We start from the raw sequence: 22,974 nt of genomic DNA, 5'->3' as shown, positions 1-22,974 counted from the left end.
GCACTGACATCTAAAAATAGATTACTGGGGAAAATGGAGGAGGTGAACGTGTAACTCATGTATTTGTGTGTCTTCATGAGAGAGTTTTCTCTAGCGACTAGCAAATGCTCGCTAAGACAAAATATCCCGCCTTTGTTTTTAGCATATGTGTTAAAATAATATTGTTTTCAGCGAGGGGAATGGTCTTGTCTGAGCCTTGAGACATGGTGCCATATTTAGCTGCCTACATAATATTTCTTCCCTTTGGTGACAAGGTTAAATAGTGAAATAATTGTTCTCTTTCAGTTTATTTTAATTTTACAGATACATTTTATTTCTGCTTTATAATATTTCTTAAGAAATGATAATGGTTGGCCAAATTTATCTGTGTAAGCTGTGTGACAGACATGAACTGAAATTAAATTTGCTACTCTAGGAAGCTAAAATTTTGCTCCTGTAAAAGGTCTTGAAAGAACCATAGGGAGAAGCAAGATGATTCAGTCCATGTCTTCATTGGAAAAAGTGCGTATGATGGGGGATGCTCATCCCCTGAGAGCCCTTCTTCCACAGCTGCCTTCCGCAAGGGAGGGAGGGCACGGGTGTATATGATCGCTGTCAGTACGGTTAACCCCCTTCTCCTTGGAATCACCTTGCCTGGGCTGCTATAGAGGAAAGGGGCCTACAGCTTGTTCTCACTAGGTTTGAACTCATCTGAGAGCTAATGTGTGTTTGCTCAGTGAAAATGCATATTTTTGGGAAAGGAATACAAAGCCTGGGTCATGTAAGGGGCTTGGAAGTTCCCAATTTGAAAAGAGTGATGCAATAATCCTTAATATGTCTGTGCCAGCCTTTGAAAAGCTCCCAGCAGCCAGCAAGGCCCATTGTTCTCAACAGGAGGTGCTGGCACCAATTTGTTTGGAAAATCTGGCTCTAGCGGTGTTCCCGGGTACCCCGCACCCTCAGAGCACCAGGCAAAGGAAGGTGAAAACCCTGTTTTGCAGGTGGGAAATGGGACTCGAGGTTTTTTCCGTAAGTTAACGAACTGAGCCAACTACAGGTTTCAATGGCACAATCCTTAAAACATTACTTAAAAACAATGCGCTAATGAACCATGATGACTGTGAATCTGATTACAGTCAGATTAACTATACTGATGATTGCCATAAGAACTTAACTTGCATCACTTGCTTTGAGAGGCAGCCAAGGCTGTAAATACAGCAGTTTTAAGTAAACTAAGTGATTACTTTTCTCTAGCGATGCCTCGTCTGCAGGAGTTGCAGCTGTACAAGGGCAACATTACCCGCCCCTTGCTCACAAGCACTGGCATCATCTGTGGGAGTCTCAAATCCTGATGGCACGCAACCTTCACGAAAAGGGAACTTTGCTCTCAGCCGAGGCCGCATGAGACTCCCACTAGTCCACACGCAGCAGGAATTAAATGTTGTGATGGGCAAGTCAGGAGGTTCCTAACTTTGCTTCTGCTCGGCCGTAAGTGCAGAGAGGGAAGTAATAGGATGGAAGCTCTCCAGTCAAGGTGCTTCTGAAAATGACTGTTCCTTCTGACTGTGATTTGGCTCGAGTAGATGTCGCATCAGCACTGCTACGCATGACATGCAAAAGAGAAGAAGGTTTTTTACCTTTCACATACCCTCTCTTTCTTAAAACAGTCATACGACAGTCAGCCACTCTTAATTCCTGCTGGAAGAAGTTGTGTTGCAACTTGGTAAATACTATCAATACATTTTTAAAACCCTTTACATGATTGCAGGGTAATGCTATTTAGCGCACAACCAGGAAATTTCCAGTCCTACACATGTAGGAGACATTTCACTTCTTATATACTTGTTCTGTCAGTCAAGTGGAAGTTGAGGTGTGTACAGCAATACGATTCTGAGCTGGAGAGGGAGTAAATATTCCAAGATTCACATGAGAATTGTCAGAGTTGGTAAAAATAAGCGGTATGATTTAGAGTTAACTTTAGATGTTGTGTTGATCAGATTTCAGTAACATTGCAAAGTTTCTGTAATACTCCTAGGCACGTTCCGTAAATATTTTTCTAGGGGTTTCAGTTTTTACTTATTGGGTGCAGTGATAATCTAATATTGGTATTTTCAGAAAGGCATCATATGCAAGATTCTTCCCAAGTCTGGAAGTAGTTTTTAGTAATGATCCTGGGGCAAAGTCCTTAAAGAAAAAAAGAGTCAGTTGCATGCAGTATTCCTAGAGGCTGGAAAAAAGAGTTGTTGGTGCAGTTTTTAGTAACAGTCTATGAGTGAGATCCAGAAAAGTCCATTCTTGGCTGAGCCATTCATGTTAACCAAAGGGCTTTCAAAGAACACTCTGGGAAGTCATTTCAGGATACATAAAAGTTGTAGCCTGGAAGGGGTCTGCATGCATGTGGTTTTAGCAGGGGCAAAAATCCTGGTTTCTCTGAGCTCATGCGGAAGAGAACATAATGTTCTCTTTAGAAGAAGGCCACTTAAAGAACAGCTGCTCCACAGTGCTCGGTGAGCATGCTGTGCATCTGGAAATAGATTTTTTCTTCTTTTTTTTTTTTTTTTAGTTAAGCTGTGGTCTAAACTTATTCACATCAGTGTTTGTACAGTCTTGCAGTTCCAGTCAGTGTCCGTATGCAGCACAAAAACTCCACTGAAAACCAGCTTAACACCTTTTCTTTTGGCAGGCTCCTTTCCTTTGGAATAAGTGTGTGTGACCTAAAAACTCCTCCTTCTCTTGAACAGGGTATGGATTATTGATGAGTAGGCACCCTCACTTGTCAGCCCTGGTGTGAGAAACATGCCAGGGGCGAGATCTTGTCCTGGCAGAGCGCGAGTGACAAACTCCTCCTGCCCTTTTCCACGTGTGTGGCAGTAACTGCTGTTACTAACAAGCATTCTGCTCCCTTGACGTTTTTCTTCCTCCATTTGGATCAAGCTGGATGTAAACTTGGGAAGAAACCGTGTGAGCATGTGCACACCCATGTTAGGTACCTGGGGAGGAGGGAGGCCACCTGGAATCTCAGCCTGTACCAAGATGATTCTGTGGAAATTCTTCTGTAACATACTTTTTAAAAAAATCTTTTGAGCTTTTAAATACAGAATCTGTCTTTAATTTATGAAAACAAGGCTGGCCGTCTAGTTTAATTCAGGTTTTTTTAGGCTAGCACTATAACTTTTCAGCTGTTAATTGACTATTTCCTCTTAATTACTGTAACAATCCTTTCTGTGTTTGGACTACCTGAATGCCTTCACTTAAGGCTTTCTTCACTTAGTCTGTGCATCTCTTAATGCGAAGGGCCCTGTGTGCTTTGCTGAGGAGGAGGGGAGTGTGAGACAGCATCCGACTGACCAGTGGTTTGGTAACCTTCCTTTTTCTTGAAATGGAGATCAAATGCTGCACAGAGACACATTTATTTACCTTTGGGTGTTCCTATAAGCATGAGTGGGATTGAATTATCATTTATAAACAAAGAAGTCTGTAACAACCCAAGTGAATGAAAGATGCGTGAACATTTTCCTGATATGACATGCTTATTTTCCAAGGGTTATTTCCACCACCCCCCCACCCCCCCAATTATTGTTATAAACACACTAGTAATCTGTTATTCTTGGCCAAAAGAAAAACTGTTGTATTACTCTAACTTTTGTATTCATTTATAAAGATGAAAGGTGATAGCTGGTTTTGTGCTGTTTTCCAGACTGATCAAGGCAATAATATAACACCGTCTTGTTGCTGCAGAAACACTTGAATTTGGAATTGGAAATATATCTACTAAATGTTTCTTTAAGCTTTTCGGGTTTTTTAATTTGAAATTATGTAGGAGTAGGTATAACGCTGGCCTGGTGCAGTAGGGCACTGTGACAACTCGTGCTCTCTTGCTAGGGAGTCACCAGAAGCAGCCTCCTAAGACTGTTCAAACATTTTGTCAGAGAACCACCAATTTTGTTATAGGCAAGAAAAGATTAACAAATACATACTATGTAATTGTTAACAAAGCAGCCACATCTCATGTTTTACATTTGTTGTGTATGGTGCTTCTTACCAAAGGATTAATAAAAGGGTCAGTCACCACAAAATTCCATTCTTTGCCTGTTGCTAAAGCTCTTATCCTTGTTTTTCAGTAACGTGGCTGGTTTTATTTCCCCGTCATTATCACAGGGGTACAGACCAGTAGAAGCCTCTTCCTCTGACTGACACCATTATTAGTGTGGAAGCAGAGTAGCTCTGTGCCTGCTTATCCCCAGCCAAGCTTCTTGAGGTGTGATCTCATGGTTTACTGGGACCTGTGCTTGTACAGGGCACAGCTTCCCAAAACTGTACTTACAACCTCACTGCATTAAATGGAATCCAAGCTGCGTGGATGCTTTATGCTTCTTTAAAATGTCCCCACTGGCTAAACCTGTTGTTGTTGTTGTTCTGGAGGTTTCTGATACACCATCCATCCTTCCAGGGCAGGTGCATTTTTACCTTCATTAATGATTTTTTGTATTTTTAATTCCAGTTGGCAAGAAAGGAGGGAGAACTAATATATACCGATAAAATAATACCGATTCTTTACTTACAGTGATCTCTTGGAAGCATGGTTGCTGCTGGCTTGCAGTTTCTGTTTTTCCTGATTTTTTTTTAATTTATTTCTAAGTACTTTCTTTCCATTCCTATTCATTTATTAACATGACCGTGAATAGGTTCCTAGTCATGCTTTATTTAGCAAAGTACTCTGCCTCTATGTTGTTGGAGAAATTAGATAACAATTACTCAGAATGGCTCTTCAATGCAAACTAGACCTTGAAAAACCTTGTAATTGCTCTACATATTGACTTTTTTTGGTGAATTTTGCTCACGTACCTCTGTGATCCCAGCTGCGTGGAGCTGTTTTGCACCTTCACTGGTATAACTGAATTTAATTGCATGCAGCTTGCTAAATGCTATCATATGATGAAATACCATGGTAAGATTTGTCATGAGCCACGAGAAGCTTTTATCAGGCAGGTTAATTGCACTAACATTTGGTCTGAAGTACACTAGAAATTAACACACCATTGCTAGTGAAGCACACAGGATGATAAAAATACTCCAACTGCCAACTAAGTTGTCTGAATTGCTTTTGAAAACTGCCTTAACTCTTGCACTTTCTTCCCTAGCACTCTAAAAATACATCTGTGCTAAAAAAAAAATGTAATGCCACAGAGAATCAAAATTAAGAAAACTGCTAGAAAGCGTATGCCTCTTCATGTAGAACACAATAATTGACCCTGTACTTCATTGTTACTATAGTACATAGAATTACTGTACTTTGTGTGTTACTTGCTTTATTAAATGCAGAAATAATTGTTTCTGGGTTAGAAAATAAAAGTGGCCTTGTGAAATTTCAGTGATGTACAAGTATGCTAGAACTAGAAATCAGTTGTAGGGAGGAAGGTGATAGGCTATGTTTGGGAGGAATTATTATGAGTGTGCCAGTACGCTAAATCTTTTAAGAGATTGGAGAAATGGCCTAAAAAGAGGAACAAGGCTCTGCATTTAAGCAAGAATTACCATGCTTTCAGGCCAGGAGACACGTGACAAGCCAGCAGTTGTATAGGCTTCACTGACTTTTCACCTACTCCGTGAGCTACTATAGCCCTCAATGTCCAACTGCTGGAGGGGACAGCTGCATGCGGATAAGCCTGCTGTGCCAAAGACACATGGTGATACCTCGCCGCGGAGTACTGTGCCCAGGTGGGGATGTTGTATTTCAGGAAAACTGGGGGCTGCTAATTAGAGAGCAAGAGCTGAACAATTTAGGGGTCCAGAAAATGAGATTTGAGAAGAAGAGGAAGAGGAATGATTCGGTCTGGACAAGGGTATAATGACACTTGTTAGCTATGCAAAAGAAAAGAAACGTAAGCTGTTGTTCCTGTACACTTTGAACAGAAATAATGAGAGACTGGGATTGAGTCCTTTGGTGAGTTGTTGACTATCAGTGTTGGAAGGTTTTACGACTGGATTTAGAAAAGTGTCTGTTGAGGAGGAGGAGCTACAGTTGTTTCTGCCTGAAGGCATAAGAGAAAGACTAGATGAGCTCTTAAAGGCCCTTCTAGCTCTGCTCTTCTCTGATTCCCCAACATAGCTAAATGTTTTCATACTGTTCATTATTGTCAGCACCAGTGCAACTGACTGAGAACGTAACAGTGTGGCCAGGCAAGTTAAGTGACGTTCTGTATACTCAATACAAGCTTCTTGCCAAGAATTTTCTAACCTTTTCCAGCATGAAAAAACTAAAGGAGAAGATAGAGCAAGCAATTATATCTGTATTCCATTTTAAATTTGGTCCAACATTTTGGATTCATCAGAATTTGAGAGTGTAAAGGATGTGGAAAGACGGGTATTGTCCACCCAACCATCTGGAGGAGAATATAAAAAATCCCTGGAGACATTGCATTGTGCAATAGTGAAAGCTCATTACTTACCTTCAAGAGCTCTGGATAGAAAACATGTGGAGGGTGAAAGGCAAAATGTAAATAGTAAGCATGAAAGAAAGAATAAAGCTGGCCCGGGGGCAGCACGATGTTCTGACTGCGACATCCAGACAGAGAGGATTGCATTATTCAAATAGAAAACTGGCGGAATGTTTCTCCAGGGCCTATCTTTCCAAATCGTGGAAGCTGAGCTTTATCAACTAATCGTTAGGCTGGGCAGATAACACGGAGACGCTTGTCCTCTAGCTGCAGTGTGGCCGTTCCTAGGACTGTCAGTAAGAACTGCGGTGTGCAGTTTGTGTTTCATCATCAGTCCTACTTCATGAGCAACCAGTGTGAGCTCCTGCCCGCTGGCCTGTTCAGTCTGATAGGACCACATCTGCATCGTTGGTTTGGGCTCTCTTGAAGCCTGAAGGAGGCAACCATTTGGGCTGATGGGTATCCCCGTCAAAGCCAGATGCGTCACTAGGAAGTCAACAAAGACAGCAATAATAGATGCCCAGATGATGAATTTGTACCTGTCATGTAAGCTATGCAGAGAAATAGGAGCTTCTGACTGAATTTTTTCAAAGGTCTCGTACTTATAATAGCTTTCTGTTGAATATAAACTCAGAAGGGTGAGAGCAGAATTGTTAGACTTTGGCTGTTTTGCCCCCAGAGCAGCTTTTGACCGTGGCATTCTTCATCTGGTGAGGTCTGTTCATTGTTGCCCTGTCTGAGTTTTGTGGGTTTCTGTATGTGCTGGTGTAAACCATGATACTGCAACGGTGATGAGGGGTGCTCAGTAGTGCAGTGGTTCTAAAATATATGTTGTATCAACCTTGCTACACATTGATGCCTTTGTGATCATCTCAGCATTAATCTTGTGTCCCTGCTTCCGCTCTGTCAACCTTTCCCCTCCTCTGCATTTGGGGCGATGCTGCAGTAGGAGTGGTCACACAGGGGGCTGAAGGTCCTTCGCTTCCTCTTGCAGACAGCGCAGGGTAAGAGCTGGCGTGCGGGAGATGTCCAATATCCGCTAGCCCTTCCTGAAGACAGTGGGTGACAAGGGGGGTCTGCGCTGAGATGAGGGATCTTCTGGCCCAGGAGCAATGGGGAGGAGTGGTGAGGTTGTAAGCGCTACCCTGAAGTGTCCCCTCTGCTGTGGGATGGAGTCCCCGGAGAGGGATCTGGTTTTCCTACCCAGTGAGATTTGCTGTGGAATGACATGTTAATGGTTAATGCTTGTTTCTGTCTTCTAAAACTTAGTGCCCTGCCCAGCAGGATTTTGGGGTATCATAACAGGACATGGTGTTTTAAATGGACTTGCCTGTGACTACTGTGTTCCTGGTAGGGAGCTGAGGGCTCTCGGCGTTCCTCCCGGATTAACAAGCGATGGTCCAGGGTCCTTCGGTGAGTTGAACACCTCCTCACCCACAGAGCCAGCTACTCAAGCTGTGACCATACTGATCCTTCTTGGGCCCGCAGTTGGCGGCTCCCCCTCTTGGAAGGGTGTTCTGTAGCCAGTGCTCTGGCTGCCTCCCATCAGCCTGGGTCCTGTTCGGCTGCTGTGCTTTCCCTATTGAAAGATGTGCAGAATTGTGGCTAAGTTGAATATCTACAGTTTCTGATGCGGTGATGAGAGTGTATTGGAAAGTGTGAATATTTAACTCTGATCAAAACTGCTTCTGCCCTGAAGATTTGAGCCATTCATGTTGAAATCTTTGAAGGAGACTGCTTGATTTTGAAGCCAGTATTGTCAATGATAATTCCTAGCAGTAGTTGCATCCTCCTCGTCTTTCTCGGGCATAAGCAACCTGGCTGTTCAAGGGGGCTGTAACCCGTTTGTCTGTCAGAGTAATGCAGTGCGTTTACTCCCACTCATGTGACAGGACCACGTAGCTGTGGGTCTCCCCACTTCTTGCTCATACTTTTCTTTATAGTGGGCCGTGGGCCATTTAACCATTATTAATGCATTTGGCAGGAGGAGTGTTCTTGTATGCAGGGATGTCACTTTAGGATGGTGACTTTAGAGTATCTGTATGAAAAGCCATTAGAAAAGTCATTATAAATATTTTTAAAAAATCAAATCAATTTAGAAGAGTCAGAAGAATTTGTTAAAACCCAGTTACAGCAGATTACAATCTATTAATAACTTGAAAGACATGATAAAAACCTCAATGCATTAGATGGCAAGCACGTGTCTTTTTCTGGCTGTTTGCTTATAATTTGACACTGGGAAATGTCTATTTGCAAAAAGGCTAAATTAGTTGTAACCCATTTTGCTTTTGAGGATGATGTGAATATATAAAAGAATAATGTTCTTTCTTCCTGATGACTTACACTTACTTGCTTTACTAACATACATCCTGTCTTAGAAGTGGTTTCTCCTTTCTTCTTCTTGGGAAAAATTCCATCACTGAAGTATTTAAATTCAACGCTGCAGTGATTGCTGTTGTCATTATTTTATACCCTGGGTTTTTTACAGAGTCCTTTAATGCCATGCTGGTGATAGCTTCGTTTATCCTTTTGTCTGAGCCTTCGGAATGACGACGGTGTCCTCCCAGTGCCTTCAGGTCCCCATGGGACCTGCCATTTGGCTAATCGGGGGAAAACTCCTTAGTAGAGGTCTCAGAGTTGACCATTTGACTTGGATGCAGGAATGAGCATCTGGAGACGCAGGGAGATGATTTCCCTGAAGAGGACTCCTGGAGGAGGCTTCCTGGTGAAGAATACAGCTCCTAGTTCTTCACCTTTGAGGAACATTTAAAATACCCTGGGTAAAGCCTAAAACCTACAGGGCTTACAAACAGGAGTGCTTAGTGGGTAACTAAAGTCATAATTGCAAAATAAGCTTATAACGCTAAATAATAATAACGGGTAGTTCCTGAGGCTCAGCAAGCAAATAAATCAAAGCTGCAAATGATCTTCATAGCCCCTCTCTTACCAAAGTTACATTTCTTTGCCCACTGTCCAGTCCTGTCAAGTGGATCTGTTGCACGCCAGAGAAGTCAGAGGCATTGGGGTCAGGCAAAGGTTGTGTCTGTGTGCATGCGCAGGCACGCACAACATGAATGGCCTTTGTGAAAGTCCTGCCAGGATGCTTTATAAAGAGGGTCCAGTGGTGCTGGCTGTAGGAGTGCGCTGGAGGGGAGGGGGGGGCGTTCCTTAAGGAGGGTCACTCCTGAACATCAGTTTTGGAGTTTCGTCTGCTGCCACTATAAGTCTCCAAGTGCTTGTGCTAATGGGTTGCAGTGATGTGTCCCACCGAATACGTGAGATAGTGCAGCCTGTGTTATCTTTGGACATCCTGTATCTATAATATGTATTTTATGAGAAGTAGGGGAGTTCTGTAAAAGAAGAAATCACATCCTTTGAACCTGGGTACAGATAGCTGTGTGCCGGTACCATGGTAAGAGGTGTATTTTTGTGATGTGCTGAATGTTTATTTTCTGCCATTCAAATAAAAAGATTGAGTTGTATTTTAGGTAGCCAGTGTGCCCACAATGGCTTTAACACCTGACTGAGCAATCACAACTGAGAGGAAGCCACACAAAGAAAAGATGTGGTCTGATAACTACTTGCCTAGTGCTGTGAAAAGAGGGATTTCTCTGAGTCCACTTGTGACAGGCTTGTTGATACAGGATCACACTGAGCCAGGCTGAGCGAGTAACCTACTCTTGGGAAGTTTATAATTACTTTTGACTTGACCAGCGGAGATGCAGTCCTCCATGAGGGACGTCAGTGCAACCTTCACCAACATCTCCTCTCTACCTTTATATCTGCAGTTTTCCTCTTCGTCTTGCCTGGCTTGAGTTTCACTACCTCCCCGTAACTGTGGCTCAGCTAACATGCCTGCAAGTCTGTTGGCCATTTTGTTATCAGAGTTAGACAAAACGGAGATGAGCTGCCAGGTGTTATCTGTGTGTTGATTACATCCTTCCCATCCAGTAACCCCATGCATTAAATATGGGGAGTCATAAATAAGGATCATAAAATAACAACACGATTTAGGCAGGGAGGAACCTCTGGAGATTACCCTTGCCTTGTCTTCTCAAGGCTGGACTGACTTCAGTTATACCAGGTTTCTGAGGGCCTTGTTCCTCCTTGGATCTGGATCTGGATACCACAGTCTCTCCAGGCACCTGTTCCAATGTTTGGCTACCTCTGTGAATTTTATTTCACCTGATATCTAATCAGAGTCCCCCTGGTTGAAACTTGAGTCTGTTGCTCTTCATCTTTGTACAAGCTTCATCTTGAGCTCGCTCTGGGAAGAGAAACCATTGAGATTTTCAAGCAGAAAGATAAAAACTGCAAAAGAGCTGTCCTGTCCATTCTCTGTGCACCCTTGGATCCTCTGACTGGTGGTGCCAGGGTATGTAGTGGTGTCAGCAAAGTTTCATTGCATCCACCAGCAACAGGAGAACATTTATGAGCAAAACCATTCTAATTACCTTATTCCGTTCAGGTCTGTAGCTCACCAACAAAGTTTAAGGAGACGGCAGGGAGCTAGAGGCTTGTTACAGGGTGAGTGATGACAGACTAACTGGACCCCTGAAAACTTTATTGTTCTCCACTGACTGGCCTTCTGTATTACATGCAGGGAACCTTGTTGTGGAAGCCAAGAGCAGGAATTACCTGGCACCTGTGGTTTTGATCTGTGTTGGGGTGAGGAAGAGGATGTGTCAACTGCGGCCTCCCATTTCTGATTAGCTGCCCCTCAAGTGGGGTTTCCCCACTGCAAGGCAATATGTGGTTATGCTGCTTATACCATGTCTTGGTGTTGGTGCTGTGCGCAAGGGCAGATGGGGTCTCGTATTTGGACAACCTGTATTTTAAACAAGAAGAGCAATGGGTTAAAGACATGATCTGTATTGTGCGTTAGCGCTTCGTACTGAGTCACAATCGCTTCCGAGAATAACTGCCCTTGCTTGCTATGTCTTGTCAGCATTTCATCTAACAGAGCTGGTGGGCAGAGAGCAAATACTGACAGTCTAATTTTTGTCACACTTCCATTAAAGGTTTTAACCTGGTAGTGTTTCTCATAGGGGAGTTTCTTCCTTACAGCTGGCTGAAAAATTCTCCTAAGTTTTGCTTGAAGCCACTTGGTTAAGTCCCTTCTCAAAAGTGGGAAATTACATTAGTCCTGTTAGTAGGGGAGTCACCTTCGATTTAATGCGGTGAGTCTGATAGGAGAGGTGTAGAGAATGGTTAGTGAGGTATATTAGGATAGGAGTTTTCTGTGACTTGTAATCGTGTGTTGAACATTGCCAAGCATTCTTATTTTATCAGGTAGTTACTGTTGTTTCTGGCGAAATACAGCTGACAAAATGCACAGCTTGGCTTCTTGTGCAAAGGGAGCCCTTCTTAGGAAGCGGGGACTCCTGTAGCATGAGTAACTGATTAGTACCGGATTGCAAGAACTCGTAAAATGATTTGGAGTTGGTTGGAGGAGCAAGAAATAAAATAAGAAACTAGAATGAGTTGCAGATGTTCGTTGTAGATTTCAAACTGGGAATCCTAAACCCACTTGCCTAAGTTGAACCACATTAAGGGCCTGAGAAACACCAGGTCCATGGGAATCCTGTGCTGCTTGGCATTGTGTCCAGAAGCCTCTGTTTTTCAGGCTAGACACCACATTTTCAGCTAGAGACTGTTTGGGTTCCAAGCAGATTTTTTTCATTTTGTTTTAAGCCAAATTAAAAAAAAATGCAGCCAGCAGCCAGGAGAATATTTGGCTTTTGTTTCTTTACCAGCTGTTTTTGTTCTCGGAAACTCATTTTAGCTCCTGGTGTGTTTCTCCAATTTGTAGCTTATGAATTGCAGGAGCAGATGATACGCTGCTGAGTGCACCCTCTGTACAGAGCCGTGTGAGAATCGAGCAGTTCTGTGTTAGCGGGGGCAGGCAAACAGTTTGTCATTAATTCCTAGAAAGAAGGAGCTTTTGGGTGAAGGTCGCTAGACGGGATCTTATGACGGAGAAGTTGGCTGCTTTTGAGAAATCTTGCTTTGTAAGAAGGCTTTGATGAGCTCCTTCCATATCTTGAAGTTTTGCCTTTCGTGGAGCGGTGGGCAGTGCTGGTTGCAGCAAAGCCCACAAAGCGGCAGCTGTAAAAAGTCTATCCATGAGCTCTTATTTCCACCTTGTTCCCTTTCTGTTTTGGGAAAGCTGCTCGGCCCCACTGACCCTGGGTTCTGGCAGGAGAACTGCTGTCCTTGCTCGCAGCCCAGTCCCTCGGCGTGTGGCCCCATCCTGGCCTGCTGCGCTCGCGCCCTGGGCGGTCTCCAGCCGCCCCGCCAGCCCTCCTCCCCCTCCTCCGGGCTGGGGTCCTCCAGGGTTTCAGCATTTCCTTTGATCTCCTGCTGCTCAGCCTTGGCAAAGCGACCGCGTCACTAGGGTGGGGGCCAAACTCTTGCCTTCTTGCAGCTATAAACCCAGAAGTCTGGTTGCATATTTGTTGAGATGCTTCTTATCTCAGCCATTGTTCTACCTTTCCTGCTTGTTCCCTTAACAACGGCTTTTGATCCGGCTCCATAGCGACTAACCCATCATACACCCACGCACGGGGGCATGCATCATCGGCAGGGAAAACAATGCCGTTATCTCCCAGTTATTGCTAATGGCGTCAATATTATTATTCATTTGTCTGGTGTAAGAATGAGAAAGAAAAAGGCTGTGTTCGGACCTCTAATGGTGTGAATGCCTGGCGTGTCAGCCTAAGTCCTTTCTGAATCCATTTACTTTACAGTTTCTTCTCTTTGATCTCAGCTCCATGCATTTTGTCTGTAGCTTTGATTTGTTAAAGAGCGTAGTGCTTTATCGTGCTTAATTTTAAGCACAGTGAGTGTGCTTATGCGCTCAAGCTTGTTCACAGATGCGTTTCTGTCTCAGGACTGGAGTGTGAATGAGGAGCCAGGAGTTGCGGTGTAATTGTAGCAAGGGATCTAGCTGGGTTTTCATTCTGAAGAATTAATTTTTAAAGACATTACTTCTTCTGAGCAATTAATTTATGGCGCAGTATGTTAAAAACATTACTTAGATTTCAAATGCAAGTAGCCTAGAATGAGGAAATGCCAGAGTTAAGGATGCCTGCACAACACCAACCTACCACAATGTGGGTGTGAATTATGACAGTCTTTAATTACATGACCACATACCAAGTTTTTTTTCCAAAGAACTGTTGCTTTTCACAGTGTTGAAGATGGATGTGCTCTGGAGTGTGTAGTTAAGAAAGCTCTTGTCTGTCAAAGCTCTGCCTCGCTCGTTGCCGTAACCGGAGGGTGTAGAGGGAACCAAGCAGTGTATTGCAGGAGAAAAGGAAACATAGCATTCCTGCAAAAACCTGACTTCTATTCTTATTTCCTCAATAGAGGTCTCATACAGAGGCAGCTGTCTTGAAGCTGAGCACACTCAGAGCAATTGTTCAGAGTTTCAGTTAAATTATCTCTGAAAGAACAAGGCAATGGGACTTGTGAAATCGAGAAGAGTAAGGGTAGCGCTGGGGGAGCGGGATTGGTGAAGGAGAGCTGTGATGAGGGAATCCTTTTTTGGGAGGAAGGAGCCAGGTAGGTGGTTTATAACCTGTGGAATGTGATCAGTGGATGGAGGAGGAGGTTTAAATGCCACAAAATCATTCCTTCTGCTGTATTACCCACGATGTGCTTCTCTGCCTTTCATAATTAATTATCTGTCATAATTTTTCCCACCATCCTGGTTGGGATAGTTTAATAAAAGATACTTGATGAAAAACCTAGAGCAAGATAGCTATAACAGTACCGCTTGTGTTGTCAGGCCCCAAGTTCCTGAGATCTCAAGGTGTGTGCCTCGTGGTGGAAACGTCTTGTCTCCCACTGTATTTCAGTTTCCCACCTGAAAAGTAGAGAAGATGCTGCCTGGTACACTGGCCTTCTCTCCTCATGGCTTCTAGTCTCAGTATTGGGTGTGTTTTGGTGCATCACCCTCTATTTTGAAGGTGGTGATGCTGGGGAAGGAGGTGTTTTGCACAACTGTAGTTGTTCATCTGATTTTGTTCCTCACAGAAAACTCCAAATGAGCATATTGGCTGTATTTTCAGGATAAATTATCCTAGTTTTTTTTTTTTTTTTATCCTAATGGTGGTCCCAGCACCACTCCCATTCCTGTGTCCTGAAGCACTGAAAGCTCAGCATGCAGAGCAGGGCAGAGCTGGTGGTGCGCTGCCGGTGGGATGAGCTGTAAGGCAGGTGTTAGCCAAGCTATAGATGTGTTCAGCCTGGAGGTTCCCCCTTGCCTGGGAGGCGGAAGAGGTTTGGAGCAGCTCTCTTTGTCTAAGGATCAGTTTAACCAAAGGGGAGGCTTTAAATCAGGATGTTTTAGTCCTGAGTTTCTGTGGGAGCTGAGCTCTCCCAGGAGAATCCAGTACTGGTTTCTGAGATAGGAAGATGCTGAGCATTGGTGCTGGTTGTCTCGCTCGTGGGTTAAAAGTTGTTTGGAATGCTTCTGTCTCACTTCTGATACTGCCTTTAGACTTACAGTTAACACAGCCCTGTAATTACCGTGCCACGAATAAAGTTGGTATTTATTACACTGTATTTTATGTCATGTTCCTCCATTGTTTTAAATGAAATATTTTTATAAGACCAAAAAACCCCAAACCCCACAGAGGTAAGCTTTGAAGAGAATTGCTTGTTTTCAGAATCTTTGGCAATGCGTTTAGTTTGGTTGGTTTTAAACTTGCATCATCTCCTTGTGCCAGCTTACTGCAGGTGTGCTGGATTCACAGCAGGCTGCAGCTGCTTTACATGGTGTAAAAACCTGTGTAAATGCAACAGCTAAGAATGCAAAGTATTTTTACAGGAAAAATGTACTTTTAGAAAAGAAAACCCAATAGGGTGGTTTGTTTAAGCCTCTTAAAACTGTTTCAAAAGCTGTGTTAGCTCTTGCAAAACCTGTGATTTCCTCATTTGTATTTATTGTTTTGATTTGTTGGATTTGGGGATGGATAATTGCTTAGCACCATAAGAATACGTATAATTCCCAAATACTTTAGCATATTACCTCTAGAGCAAGACTGTTATACTCTATCTTCCTTTGTCCCACAAATTCCCCTTGCTCGATAGTGAATCCCACAGTACCAAAAGGGGGGAGACTTTTTTTTCTTTTTTTATGAGTAGCAGCTTGTTGTAATCTTTCAAGTTCAAATTCTGTTCTGCCCAAAACATGTTCTTACTGAGGCTTGGGCTGTTGAAAAAAACTGATGAGAATTGACTCTCAATTTTTGTCTTACAAAGCCTGATTTTTGTTTTAATTATCCATTGTTATTGTTTGTGACCTTCCACTAGAATTGTTCAGTGTGAGTTTAGAAAGATTCCTGCTTTTATGTGAAGAGGGTGTGACTGAGGAAATGTTTGTTCAGTTGGGTGGAACAACTTATCTTTCTTGTCCTTTCTTTGTGGGACATTCATCTTCAGCTCAATGCTGCAGGATCACTTATTGAATTGTTTATTGCCTCCAAAAAGAAAATGGTATTTTCGATTTAGTGGATTGAATTGTGTGCTCCCCTAAAACCTGGAGGTGGTCCTGTTTACTGGGGTGAAATGCTTGAAGGTTGCAGAGATGCTCTTAGTACCCAACTTTTAGCATGTGGGAAAAGAAGGAAGAAGTTGGAGGGAAGGGACCGGGCAAACTCTGCAATCAAAGCTGCCCTCTGCAATCAAAATCTTTTACATTTGGATTGCGCAATGTAGCCATGAGGCATCTGAATGTGCTTTAATCAATAAAGTATTAAAATTGTCGCTCTGTAATTTGTAGTTGGTGCATTTCTGTTTTGTGTCTTGAGGAGTTAAATTCCTGTGTGGTGGAGTCAGGGTTTTGATGTAACGTTGGAAAGCGAACGCTGCCAATTTGGAATCCATGGCTTTAGTAATTGGCGGTCCTACTGTGTTATCCATAACAAATGGACAGCTCAAATACTTTATGTTTATAGAACTAATTTCCTAATTTAAATGCCTATTTAAAAGCTCTGGTTTAGTGTTTCATTTCTCAGTGACCCTACTGTGTTGAGGGATTGAGTTTCAGATCAGAGTCTTTCGAGAGGTAACAGTATGTTTTAGGAGCACTGCGCTATCTGAACTGTACTGAATATGAAAGGCAGCAATGAAAAACACTCTTGGTTACATACAAATTATATGAGATAGAATCACAGAATGGTTTGGGTTGGAAGGGACCTTTAGAGGCCGTCTAGTCCAACCCCCTGCAGTGAGCAGGGACATCTTCAGCTAGATCAGGTTGCTCAGAGCCCCGTCCAGCCTGACCTTGGATGTTTCCAGGGATGGGGCCTCCACAGCCTCCCTGGGCAACCTGTGCCAGTGTTTCACCACCATCAGTGTAAAAAATTTCTTCCTTATATCCAGTCTAAATCTACTCTCCTTTAGTTTAAATCCATTACCCCTTGTCCTGTCACAACAGGCCTTGCTTATGAGGTTGCCCCCATCTTTCCTATAGTCCCCCTTTAAGTACTGAAAGGCCGCAATAAGGTCTCCCCGCAGCCTTCTCTTCTCCCTGCTGAACAACCCCAACTCTCCCAGCCTGGCCTCGTAGCAGAGGGGCTCCGGCCCTCAGGTCATTTTTGTGGTCTCCTCTGGACCCGCTGCAACAGCTCCATGTCCTTCTTGCACTGAGGAGCCCAGAGCTGGACGTGGCGCTGCAGGGGGTCGGAGCAGAGGGGCAGAACCCCCTCCCTTGCCCTGCTGGCCATGCTGCTGGGGATGCAGCCCAGGGGACAGTTGGATTTGTGGGCTGCAAGAGCACATTGTTGGCTCATGTCCAGCTTTTCATCCACCAGCACCCCCAAGGCCTTCTCCGCAGGGCTGCTCTCAACCCCTCCATCCCCCAGCCTGTGTTGATATTGGGGGTTGCCCCGCCCCAGGTGCAGGACCTTTTACTTGGCCTTGTTGAACCTCATGAGGCTCTCCCAGGCCCACCTCTCCAGCTTGTCCAGGTCTCTCTGGATGACATCCCATCCTTCTGGTGTGTCAACTGCACCGCTCAGCTTGGTGTCATCTGCAAACTTGCTGAGGGTGCACTCGACCCCACTGTCTGTGTCATTGATGAAGATATTAAATAGTACCAGTCCTGGTACAGACCCCTGAGGAACATCACTTGTCATCGGAAGATACACTTGAGATTAGGAAATGTTAAGTATATGGTTGAGTAACGACTATTCTGGAAAGCTTTGTAGATTTGAAGCTTCAACATTGTGCTACAGACCTGTGTATTATTAATAAAATTATTTTCAAAGTCACTTAATGCTGATATTTAGTGGGTATACTTTTAAAACCATCTAATATATGAGGTTGGACTTCCAGTTTTTGCAGTGAGGAGAACTGTATAGATAAAAATTTTTAATGATCTGTGCACCTTACTTTATACTTATTTTCTCAATGTGAAGTGCCAGTTAGTCTTTAAAAAATACAGTTGCAAACAGTTTTATGTTTTACATCCATGCAGGGTCTCTGAGTGATTTGTTTGGGTCAGGGAAGAAACAAAATAACCAGAGGCTTGACTTTTTTTTTTTTTAGTAAAGATTTCAGTGCAATTACTTGATATAGAGATGAGATGTTTATTGTTTATGTAGTAGTGACCAGTAAAAAAAAAAATAATTTTTGAACAAAACAATTTAGAGAAAGCAGTGAAACTGTAAACTACAGAAACCAGTGTATCATTTTAGACTGTGCACATTTGGGATCAGGTTTATGTTCCAGCTTCTTAAAACCTTCACCTCTTGTTTTAATCAGTAGCATGCTTGATGAAAATAAACCGAACCTCCTGGGGGGAAAACGAATAATGTCCCACTTTTCATTAGAATCTCATTAGTTTTGCAGTTATGAGGTATAAATCAAAAAGCATAAGCGAAAACAGCAGTTCCCAAAACACAGTGCTGTTTAGATTCCCGCTAATGGATGTCTGGCCCCTTATACTTTATGTCACTCTGTGATTGGAATTCAGCAGGGTACCGTGAGGTTTTTAGGCTTGGTCTGGTTAGTATAGATAGCATGAGAAAAATACATCTGTTAACATATGCGTTTGAAAGTAATTTCTGATTCACATGGATGTAAATAGGTGGAAAGCCTGCTTGCTGAGGTATTCTCGGGGGTTTGCATGCGCAGCCTATTTGAGCAGTTTTAACTTGGCCTGAAGAAGATGCATTTTAAAGAATTTCTGCCATGACTGTGAAAAACATGTTTTTTTTAAAAAAAGAGGCTTAATTGAAACTTTTTGTCTTGGATGTGTTTTGCAATGCAGCAATTTTTGTTTTAGTGAAATATGGACATTGTGAAACTACGGAGATCTGAAAATGGGCATGAAAATAAAGGAAACTTAAAATGTGTTTCCTTCACACACAGGCTTTGCAAGCTTATGTTAAACCAGATAGTTGCAAAAGCAGAGAGTGTGATGGTTCATGACTTAAGCAGCTAATAAAACTTGGAGAGGTCGAGATGGGGAGGTACACTTCTTTCTGCATAGTAGCTTTAGTAGTCTTGGGGGAAAAAAATCTCTCACTGTAATAGAAAGATTGTTTTTTTTTCTGAAGCTGACTGTAGTGTTGTGATCTCTCATTGAGTCCTCATGAATATAAGCTCTTCTTCGTCCTGACCCACCACTGCAGCTCTCAGTGTCTGTTTCTTCTCAGATCAATGGTCTTTTCTGTTACAGGAGTGCGAATCCCAAAGGAGAAGAGCGGGGCGCAATCTCATTTACTGTGAGTACAGTACTGAGAGTGAGGCAGCATAGGGAGCCAATAACAGGGAGGAAGGTAGGTGATACAGTCAAATCACTATTATTAATGTCGTAGATTCAGAGCGCGCCTTGCTTTGATGCCATTATTAACCTGTGCCGGCTGAGGTCTGGAAACAGTGCAGCTGTCATCACACCATGGGGAGCCAGGACCATAAACCCTGTTTGATCTTACACTGCTTCCATTTCGAGTCTGAGTGTCTCTGGACAGCCTTCCTGGGAGTGGAAGAGTCCGGCCAGGCTGTCGCTGTGCCAGATGTGAGGTGACCCCCTGCCAGCCCACTGGCCCTGCTCTGCTCCTGCATGCTCCGGGTTCGGGGAGCTCAGGGCCTGGGTGCAGCACTGCTTGCACCCACAAACCAGCTCGGGTCCCAAGAAGCCCTTCTGCGGCGGGGCACAGCTCCGGGGCCCCGCCTGGGTCTGGCAGGGCTGCGCTGGCCAGCCGCCCTGCAGAACTGCCCTCCTGCCTTTGCAGCCCACGTTGGCCTTCTCCATCACCTGGCATGGGCGAGACCCCTCCCGAAATCCCGAGCCCAGGAATAGGCCACATTCTCAAACAGGTAAAACGCAACCCCACCCCCCCCACACACACAAAAGAGTCTAGGAGCAAGCTGATGGCGTTGTGATGGGGTACAGAGCGAAGCAGATGAAAGTGCTCTCCTTTGACTGATGCTCTAACTGTGCCCTACTTGCCTGTAGGTCTTGTCTGCAAGTACTTGTCTTGTTCTTAGCTGAGAAAATGCCTGTTTGTTGGTTGCTGTTTGTTTATATGGACATAAGACCCACGCAGGCTGCTGTTACCCAGGCAGCCTTTTCACATGGAGGCCTTTAGGACAAAACTAGACTTGTTTGCTTCTTGCGCTTGTGTCTGCTTAACCACATGGCTTTTATTATAAATACAGTAGATAATGTATATAGTAGTTCAAGGAGAGGAAAATGTCTCCAGCTGAACCAAAATCTGTGGAAAATCAATTCCCCCTTTAGTATTACAACAAAAAGACTACCTGCATGCATTTATGTTATACGGAGTATGTGTCGTTTTAAAAAGTAGTACCTTCTTTCATACCAAAAATGAACTTGCTGGGCCCAAACAGATTTACTAGCTGAGATGGGAGGGCACATGCAAGTCTGTTCAAAATCTGCTGTAATTTGACATGAACTTTGATTTCCTGCCAACCTGAAAATGTAGGTCAGGAAAAACAGGTACTTGTTTCTACAACACTGTTTGATTGCTGTGGTATAACTTGCAGAAGTGTTCAGCTTTTTTTGAAAAAGATTTGCATTGATTTATAAATCTTTGAATTTAGAAAGGCAAACCGGCCTTTCACTTTTTCCAGAAGTGCTTCATTCTTTCCATAATATGTATTTGGAAATCTGAATGCTCTTGTACTTGGAGAGCAGGGGAGAAAGAAAGGGAAATGCTCACCAGTTTGAAACGCTTTACATTTTTTAGAGCAGTGCAGGCTGCACTAACAAGCATTTTGAACCCTCCCCTCCAGAGTGCCCTGGGATGCCATGTGGCTTCATTAACTTGGCAACTCCAGGAACAGACTGAAAGCTGGTATTTTCATGTATATTGTTTAAAACTTGGCTGCAATGGTGAGGTGGGGAGGGAGCACCAGGAAAGGAAAAAACAAAAAGGGGAGAAAGCGTGGAAAAAGAGCCTTAAGGCCGATATTGCTAGTTGTTTTGTTACAGGTATGGAAATTTTTGCAGTTTTGCTAGGCTAACATCATTTTGGCTTTGATATATTCCATTTGGGGTGTCTTTTTACACTTGCTGAGTTTAACTTGGATTGAGATGAGGAACTTGTTCAGATTTGAGCATGGCTCAGTGGAGTCTCTCATGGTGGTAGGTTAAAAATAGAGCAGTCTTACATTTTTTTCCCTGCCGTGGTCTAGATGAGGTGCAAAAAGAAACAGACTTTGTATTGTACATGCTGTATCCTGGGTTTTGTTCTGCCCTGAGCACAGGACACATCACTGTTGTGTCTCCTTTGGAGGAGCTTAAAGCCAACTGACAACTTGTTCAAGGTGGGGCTGAGTGAAGTCAAGTGGATGGACACCTGAATACCTCCATGGGTTCCTCGGGAGGGTGTGTACACCGCTTGAGTGTCTCACACTCCTTTATTAGCCTCCGTGGATTATGATGGGCTGAGGTTGTTTCACTCTCCATCGTAGGTGGGAGTACGGCTCTAGGTAGTCATTGAATCACGGCCTGAAGTGGGCCTTTGAGTACTTTGTGGGGGAGCAGGGGAGGGGGTTTCTCCTCAAAGCTGGGCTGTGATGGAGTGGAGTTGCTCAGGAGAAGAAAAGAGTTGTCCTGCTTGAGCTAAGCCCTTTGTCTTCTGCTGTTCTCTGTGTGAAATAGTACTGTCAGGTACTGCCCGGGTGGTTAGTGAAGATTTTGCTAATCTGGTATTTCCGATGATACAACTGATGATGGATTAATCTGCAGAGGGCCTTGAGCTTTCTTTTGATGGGTACTGAAGAGTTTTCATATTTGGGTATTATTCAGCCTTCCCTTCCCACTGCCCCCTTCCTCCTCCTCCTCACCTTTTGTACAGAAATACCGCATTCCCTCCTTAGTCAAACCAGCAGATATGTACAAATCTCCTGATATCAAATGAACCGTGGTTATCACCGGTTACAGTCAGTGAAGTCACGCGTGGCCATTGCCCCCGCAGCACCCTGGAGGAGAGCGGCAGACTGTCCTAGCCTGTGTCCGCAGGGCTTGGGGAGTGACACCTGGGACGGGAGCAAGGACTGCCCGCCCAGCCTGGCTGCCGCTTCTCTCCTGGGAACAACTGTTCTGCAAAATCTGTGTGGTTTACTGGGTAGTCTGAATTTCCTATAGAACATAAGTCTAGATTGCTGCTGGTGGTGTAAGTAGGAAAACAGAAAATTTCATGGAGAAGAGCTGTGACAGGTAATGGCTTTTGTGATGATTATGTCAATGGGGTAACAGAGCTGTGCAGCTCAGCTTGACGGGGGTGACCGGAGTCCTTTCGCCAAAGCCTGCTGAGGGGGAGACGCTCCCGGCGTCCAGAAGGGCCCCTGTGTACCGCGTGGGGACGTACCAGCAAACCTTTGGGTTCTGCAACCTACGTTGTCCTTGTTTCACATGAGAAAATAGTTGCCTTCTCTAATTTCTGTTGATCATGGCATGTCCGCACACCAAGTTACTCTGAGATGAGCTGTTGCCTTGGGTACCTGGGGCTGGAGATCATCTTTGAAAGTGTGACTTTGAGTCTTTAATGGTTGACTAACAGCTTTGCTGCTGTGACTGTGCAGATGTAAGAGCAAGCCTGATGCCATCTGATCAAAGCTATATCCTTTGCAAGCTCTTTCTTCCCTGGTACTGAAGTCAAAAGAGGGTACTGGAAATGCTTTCATTTGAGCATCTTTTGCTAAAGATCTTGTTTGTAGATCAATATAGTCTTAATTGTCAATTCTATCCAGGAATCGCTTCTTTTTCCCTCCTAATTGTTCGCTCAGCCCTTTGGAGGCCTGGGGACTCTTTAATGGCATGGTATCAGATTGATTGTTGGTCTCTCTGAGGCGTTATTGTCTTAAGCTTGGCTTCTGATGCTGCGTGCAGCAGCGGAGCGCTGCGAGCAGCGAAGAATGACAGATGAGCGGAGGCTTCCTGGAGAGCAGGCAGCGCATCCCCCAGCTGTTTGGAAGAATTGAGGGAGAAAAAAAGGAGAAAGGCAGATTATCCCATTATGTTTACAGGGCATCGGTCACACAGACAATGACTGTCCTCGTTGACAAGAGGATT

General features: G+C 43.9%; 1 protein-coding gene across 24 annotated transcripts in view; it reads left to right on the top strand.

Moving 5' to 3' along the window:
- Nucleotides 1–22,974, top strand: part of EXD3 (exonuclease 3'-5' domain containing 3) — a 301,170-nt gene that overhangs the window by 29,026 nt on the left and 249,170 nt on the right. For 19 of the 24 annotated variants that reach the window (XM_075112170.1, XM_075112169.1, XM_075112177.1 and 16 more), the window contains exon 3: nucleotides 19,111–19,210. The exons of the other annotated variants lie outside the window; for them this stretch is intronic. The gene's annotated coding sequence lies outside the window, so the exon portion shown is untranslated. The remainder of the gene's footprint in view (nucleotides 1–19,110; nucleotides 19,211–22,974) is intronic. 24 annotated transcript variants of the gene reach the window in all.

This window comes from Phalacrocorax aristotelis, chromosome 17, assembly GCF_949628215.1.
Source record: "Phalacrocorax aristotelis chromosome 17, bGulAri2.1, whole genome shotgun sequence".
Lineage (NCBI taxonomy): Eukaryota > Metazoa > Chordata > Aves > Suliformes > Phalacrocoracidae > Phalacrocorax > Phalacrocorax aristotelis.
This window is presented reverse-complemented; position numbering and strand designations above follow the sequence as displayed.